At 42.3% G+C, this 7,500-nt stretch overlaps 1 protein-coding gene across 1 annotated transcript in view; it reads right to left on the bottom strand.

Moving 5' to 3' along the window:
* Positions 1–2,596: 2,596 nt before the first annotated feature.
* Positions 2,597–7,500, bottom strand: part of LOC135105631 (carbonic anhydrase-related protein 10-like) — a 105,890-nt gene continuing 100,986 nt past the window's right edge. The window contains exon 9 of the mRNA XM_064013981.1: positions 2,597–7,500. This exon is cut by the window's right edge and continues 222 nt beyond it. The gene's annotated coding sequence lies outside the window, so the exon portion shown is untranslated.

The following is a 7,500-nucleotide window of genomic DNA, read 5'->3' on the forward strand; positions in this document are numbered from 1 at the left end:
ACAGAATACAACATTTATCAAGGAGTATTCTGTAAAGTCCGCCTGAAAGTCACATTAGCGTAAGAGGAAGAACCTAAAAGTAAGAGCCTCCTCCTCCTTCTTCTCCTCCTCCTCTAAGAATTATAAGGAGAGAGCCTCTTTACCCTTGACGTCATTGGTAAGATCTTAGTGGAAGCTGTTTATTCATTATTTTCTCTCTCTCTCTCTCTCTCTCTCTCTCTCTCTCTCTCTCTCTCTCTCTCTCTCTCTCTCTCTCTCTCCATCCCGTTATTTTCGTCTGCCGTGCTATACTCTTCATTTTCCTGGAACGCCCTGATTCGCTTGCCATCCCCAGAGGCAAAGAAAACGGAGGATGGGAGGGCAGGCAAGGGAGGGGGTACATAAATAGTGTGTAGCCTCGTTAGTTTCCCATTTTCTACCATTTCGAGAGGTTGCCAATTTGTCGTGACCAGAATACACACACACACACACACACACACACACACACACACACACACACACGGAGTATTAGTGTGTACATGATAATATATTTTTTTCTAGTTGGTTTTCTTGAATGATAAGCGAAGGAAGACTCGTGTGTGTTTTGAGGTAACTTTAATCAAAGAGAATTAAATAAAGGAAAGAATGAGTAATAGTCTTTCTTTACTCCTCGCTGGTATTAAGTTTTTTTTTTATGTCCTTGCTTTTATATTTTTGAACTTTTATCCTAAAGATTTATAAAAGAATTAAGAATAAGAAAGAGAGAGAGAGAGAGAGAGAGAGAGAGAGAGAGAGAGAGAGAGAGAGAGAGAGAGAGAGAGAGAGAGAGTAGAAAGGGAAAAAAAAACTTTATTAGAGGTAAATCTGCAAAACGAGATTTGATCAGCTCAAATTATGCTCCGGTAAAAATTTTCGACCTTCTTTCCTCCCGGGATCCATTTTTTCCTCATTTTCCTGATGCAGTATTATTTTCTCTTCCTGATTACTTTTCCCCTTCAGTATATTTTTTTCCCCCATCCCTTTCCTCCATCTCCGTTCCTCGCTTCCTTCCTTCCTTCCTTCCTATTTCCATTCCTTCCTGAGTCCGCCCGACGTTCTGAGTAGTATAATGATGAAGTTTTCCTTCCACAGCGAGGAAAATATTCAGGAGCCATTGTACAAAAGATGTTTATTGAGAGAGAGAGAGAGAGAGAGAGAGAGAGAGAGAGAGAGAGAGAGAGAGAGAGAGAGAGAGATACTGACAAGGTAAGAAACAGAGATATAGATATATAGATAGAACAGATAGATAGATAGATATATTAGAGAGAGAGAGAGAGAGAGAGAGAGAGAGAGAGAGAGAGAGAGAGAGAGAGAGAGAGAGAGAGAGAGAGAGAGGGGGGATCGTTTAATCTCGTATTCCTAAAACATCGGCACATGAATCACAAATTTATCCTACAAATCTGGAGGAAGTGCATGTAAAAATCATGCAAACAAATGGAATGATGTAATATATCACACACAGGTTGTTGTTTTGTTTTTACACATTTATTTAATTATCTCTTTACACTCTTCCTGCTTTTATCAGTTAGTATCAGTATTTTTATTGTTACTATTATTATTATTATTATTATTGTTATTATTATTATTATTATTATTATTATTATTATTATTATTATTATTATTATTATTATTATACACTTATTGCTTGTCACTCGCGGTACAGATGCTGAATGTAAAAATTATAGTATAGTTTTGATTCTCCACACAGCAATACGTGAATTAGTGTAATGGATATGCTGCCCCGAACCTGGAACCTGGAAAGCCATCTGGAAAGGAAATCATAGTGGCATTGCAACACAACTGTAATTCCTGAACGTTTACTCCACTATAGAGAAAGTGTTCTTTTTCTGTCATTGTTTTTCTTTGTTAACTTAACCATTCCAGTCCTTCTCCCACACTCTGAACTGCGCACTCACAGTCAATCGAGAATATTGACTCTATAAACATTCCTGTCACTCCTCTTTAGTACATAACTGGCTCTTTCACGAAGACAGTCATTCCATCTGTCTGATTCATATAAAGACAGTCATTCTCATTTCATGTCATTCCACACATTCCACAAGTATGGCATTTATTTAAAGATAGGCATTCCAACAGCCATTGCAGTGAGAACATACGTAAGTCATTCCAGTTATTCTATAAGTCATTTCAATAGAAACATTCAAATTTACAGTCACTCCACAACTCATTCCAAACTCACCCTGGTACAAATGCTCATCAGTAATAAAATAATCACATAATTCACTCTAATAGAAACACACATTCCAGTAATCGTTTCATTTATATATACGTATAAATAAGAACATCCATTCAGTCATTCATTCCACAGATCACCTCCATCTACTCGCGTGTTCATTATATTCCAGTGCGTTCCAGCAGAGACCGTCGCATACTCTGGAAACGGAAAGCCAAGAGTCATTTCCACACACACACACACACACACACACACACACACACACACACACACACACACACACATTCCAAAAACGAATAATCATCTGTCTCGCATATGGAAAAAGGGAACGATGTACTGTATGGGTGAACAAATGGAGAACTAGTGGAGTGTAAAATGAAGTGGCTCAGAGAGAGAGAGAGAGAGAGAGAGAGAGAGAGAGAGAGAGAGAGAGAGAGAGAGAGAGAGAGAGAGAGAGAGAGAGAGAGAATAATAAAGTAGGAACAACCACCCTAGGTATTATATCACATCTGGTAACGTAGAGAGAACTGACCCGACCTATTGCATGTTGAAAGAGAAGGAGGAGGAGAAGGAGGAGGAGGAGGAGGAGGAGGAGGAGGAGGAGGAGGAGGAGGAGGAGGAGAAGAAGTAAGAGGAGGAAAAATGAGAAAAGGAAGACGAATACACGCACAAGGAAGATCTACACACACACACACACACACACACACACACACACACACACACACACACACACACACACACACACACACACACACACACACAATGGAATAATCTTGTGTGAGTTGAGAGTTTTTCTTCCTTCACACAATGGAATGAGTCTCAATGGCCGATAAATTCTCCTCGCCACACTTCTTTTCATTCTCGTTTTTTAATTTTTCTGTTGCCGACTTAATAACTTATCCAGGAATGGTTTCATTACACTTCATTACACTTCTAAACTCACTGAAAGAATGGACATTTTTACTGGCAATCTTTTCTTTCTCTTTTTTTCAAACACTCACTTCATTTGACTCCTAATATCATATCTTCCTTCTTCTTTCTTCCTTAATATTAATACACCTTCGTAACCTGATTTGTCCTCCTTCACGTGTTCCTTGCAAGAGAGTATAAGGTCACCCCTGCTACATCATGACCTCGTTTCCTGTGTTGCTGCGTTTACTTTAGTTTCCCTCACGCCTTCCATTGCGACTCTCGAGGCCACCAGGTAGGCAGTTAAGGAAATAGCACCTCACTCACATCTAGCATAACACAGTAAAAACTCGCCCCTCTGATTCTACTCCCTCTTATGATGATGAATTGTCTTGTCGTCCTCTACTTCCACCACCACCACCACCACCACTACCACCACTAACACCATCATTTCTATTTGCGCCACCTTCATCACCACTAGCACCATTACAGCCACCATCACGACTACCAGTAATTTGTTTTGGCTTCACTTCCTCCTCCTCCTTCTCCTCCTTTTTCATTTTTCATTTCCCATATAGTTATATAGCGCTCGCGTATATGTGTGTGTGTGTGTGTGTGTGTGTGTGTGTGTGTGTGTGTGTGTGTGTGTGTGTGTGTTTGTAAGCTCTGATATGTTGATATTTATGTGCATCTAATCTGCTTCTAAGTCGAGAGAGAGAGAGAGAGAGAGAGAGAGAGAGAGAGAGAGAGAGAGAGAGAGAGAGAGAGAGAGAGAGAGAGAGAGAGAGAGAGACAGAGAGAGAATCTATTTTTACTCCCTCATTTGGTTTTATCTTTTATTGCAGCAAGATTTCAGGGCTTATCTCACGTTGCTCTTGGACGTAAAATTCTGCAGCTTTTTCTCCCCCAATTTTCATTCCTTTTCCTTTCATTCACTGCGACTCCCGCAAATAATGATTCTACATAGACTTCTTAACTCCTTAGCTTTCCTTTTATGAGAATCCTTCCTGTTCAGCTGTGCCCGAAAATCCTGCAGCGGCTTCTTACTTAGAATCAATCATTCACTTGTCATTCCCCTTAAAAAAAAAAAAAAAAGACATAATAAAAGCGTGAATAAGACATCAGGTCACCATTTGGAAGCCTCTGTATTAGATATCTCTACCTAAGTTACGTCCCTATCATGAACTTGACTTCTTTTTATTATTTATTTATTTTATTTTATTTTATTTTATTTATTTATTTATTATTTTTTTTTTTTAGGCTCCATTCTGACTCGGCGCTAACAACCTGATTACAGAGCACGCCTGAGTATAGGTAATTGCCATCCATTACCAGCGCGCCATCACCTCCGCTTTTTTTTTTTTTTTCTCATATATAACAAGAAACAAACAGAAAAAAAAAATAACACGGTCTAATAAAATAAATGAGAAGTTTCTTTTGCAACGAGTAAAAAAAAAAAAAAAAAAAATACGCATTCATTTAATATGCACCAGCGTGAAGGAAGATAATAATGTATGAAAATGAAAGCACTGGTGTATAAGAAGAAAGGTTACAGGTTCCTATTAAGTGAAAAAAGAAGCGAGGACGTGAGAGAGGGAGTGAAATAGTGCCAGGGGAGGAGGAGGAAAGGAAGAAGGCAGGAAGGATAGGGGAAGCGACGTGCGGGGGTAAGGGGAGTGCGCCTGGCTTGGTAACGCTGGGGTGCCGCGGCGACAAGGCAGACGTGCAGGTAATTACGAATACGTCAGGTGACTTAAGGTCCAGCACACCTGTAATCTTGGCCTAATGACGGGAGATGCGGCAGGTGAGACGCGGCGAGTGGTGTGTGGAGGCGTCTTTTCGTGTTGAGAGAGAGAGAGAGAGAGAGAGAGAGAGAGAGAGAGAGAGAGAGAGAGAGAGAGAGAGAGAGAGAGAGAGAGAGAGAGAGAGACAGAGAGACAGACAGGAGATAATTAATTTCACTAAACTTAATATGACCAGGCAAGCCCGTCCGCGCTTATTCTCTCTCTCTCTCTCTCTCTCTCTCTCTCTCTCTCTCTCTCTCTCTCTCTCTCTCTCTCTCCCCCCAAGTCGTGTTGGCTGGATGAATTACTCCCATTTTCTCTTTTTTTTTTTTTACGGTAATCTAAAGTGACGGTTTGTTTTGCGTGACCAAACTCTAATAAATCACATGATGGTCTTGCACATAATTCTTAGCGACTTTCCTAATGTGTGTTCATTTGATAATATTTTATTGTGAATGACAGAAAAGTCTCTCTCTCTCTCTCTCTCTCTCTCTCTCTCTCTCTCTCTCTGTTCTATTTGTGCAGATTTTTAAATGAGCGCAGACCGACTGATCATTCCTTTCATACATACTCTACTGAAGGCTTACGGAGAGAGAGAGAGAGAGAGAGAGAGAGAGAGAGAGAGAGAGAGAGAGAGAGAGAGAGAGAGAGAGAGAGAGAGAGAGAGAGAGAGAGAAAGGGAGAAGGAAAGGGAAGTGAGAGCAAAGGGAACAGAGCTGTATAAACAAGGAAACAAACATGCCAAGCAAACAGCAAGGCGCCTGACGCATCTCTCTCTCGTCCTCGTCCTCGTTCTCGTCCGATTCCTCCTCCTCTTCCTCCTCCTCCTCCTCTTCCTCCTTCCTTCTCCTCTTACTTCTGCTGCTTCTCCCGCCATGCATTCACGTCTCACCTCCTCCTCTCTAGCGTCAGAATTGGGTCTGGTTCCTCAATATTTCAGCCTTTGAGTCTTTTCCTTCGAGTCGACAGGTGGGCGAGTAGTGGAGGAAGGTGTGTGCGTGAGAGAGAGAGAGAGAGAGAGAGAGAGAGAGAGAGAGAGAGAGAGAGAGAGAGAGAGAGAGAGAGAGAGAGAGAGAGAGAGAGAGAGAGAGAGAGAGAGAGAGAGAGAGAGAGAGAGAGAGAGAATACTTTTGGGATGACAGTGTGTGTCGTGTGTATGTGTGTGCGTGTGTAAGTAAGCGTGTTTATGCGTGCGTGCGTTTGTGTCCCCGCTAAGCCATTCCTTCAGAGTTCACGTTGGAATATAAAAAATCACACTTCTTTTTTTCTTCCATGCGGGGGAAGGGGAGGAAGAAAATTGGATGACGGGAGCGCAGAGTCACATGTAAAATATAGTTGGGTGCCTCTGTCCTTCCGCCTCCTTTTCTTATTCCCTCCTCCTCCTCCTCCTCCTCCTCCTCCTCCTCCTCCTCTTCCTCCTCCTCCTCCTCCTCCTCCTCGGCATCCTAAAGTCATTCGCAAATCCTGTGTTCTTCGTGGCATTTCTGGAGTGACTGACGAGAGTCATTTGTTTTCTTGGAGGGTTTTCTGGAAGGCTTTTGTGATTACCCCGAGTGGTGGTGGCGGTGATGGCGCTGGTGGTGTCGGCGGGTCTGCGGCGCTAGTAGGTGTGTAGATGGATGGTGTTCATGGTGCTTGTTGCATTGTAAGCTGTGGTTGTGTTAGTGGCCGTATGCATAACCAGTGTTGGTGATGGTGTTACTGTGGTATGGTGGTGGTAGTGGTGATGGTGGTGGTGGTGAATGGCTTTCTACGTATCAGGAATGTTCAGTGTTTGGCACCCGTGATCACATCCATATCCATCCTGGCAACACTCGCACACTACCTTCTCATCCTAAGCCTCACTTCTCGTCACACACAAACGCCTATCAATCCCAGGCAGCACTGGACACGTTAACTTTATTCCATCTGACCCTCACACACGGAAATCTTCATACCCTTATCAAGAACTGGCACTTGGAACACACTTGCCCTATCTCAGAGTAGAGTGATTGTTAACACTGATATGTGGTGTGCTACTTGTCCTAGTAACACTGAGGAGAAGCCCACGAGGAGACCTTGTTCCGCTGAGTGGCAACATGAAGTATAAGTCTATAAAGCTTGGTTCCGGTAACACTGAAGAGACGGTCACTGCGTTTTGGTGCTGCTAATGAGAACGGCTGGGAACTGCTCGGAAAGTCCCTCACTCGCTCCTCACGCTTCCTTCTTCTCAAGTCACACGCGTCATCTGGTCACTCACTGCCTCATCACCATGTCACTATATCACACTCTCAGATGCCGTCCAGTGACGTGACAGTGATTGTTTGCGTTACTTTACGGCACTACTTTACGCTTTATGACGTCACTTCTCGCTTTATGACGCCACTTGTCGCTTTACGACGCCCACTTTGCACATTGCGCGATATTGTCTTGCAGTTTTACCGTCAATATTTTTTTCTTTCTAATATTGATCAGTTTCTCCTTCCACTGACGGTTCATTTTCTTCCCATACACATCATAAATCAATCTTGTATTTCATTTTCCTCCAGCACATTCATTTTCAGTACCTTTAAAATTAATTCTTAAAAAAATAATGAGCATTTCTTGTCTTCGCAC

Source organism: Scylla paramamosain, chromosome 12 (genome assembly GCF_035594125.1).
Source record: "Scylla paramamosain isolate STU-SP2022 chromosome 12, ASM3559412v1, whole genome shotgun sequence".
Taxonomy (NCBI): domain Eukaryota; kingdom Metazoa; phylum Arthropoda; class Malacostraca; order Decapoda; family Portunidae; genus Scylla; species Scylla paramamosain.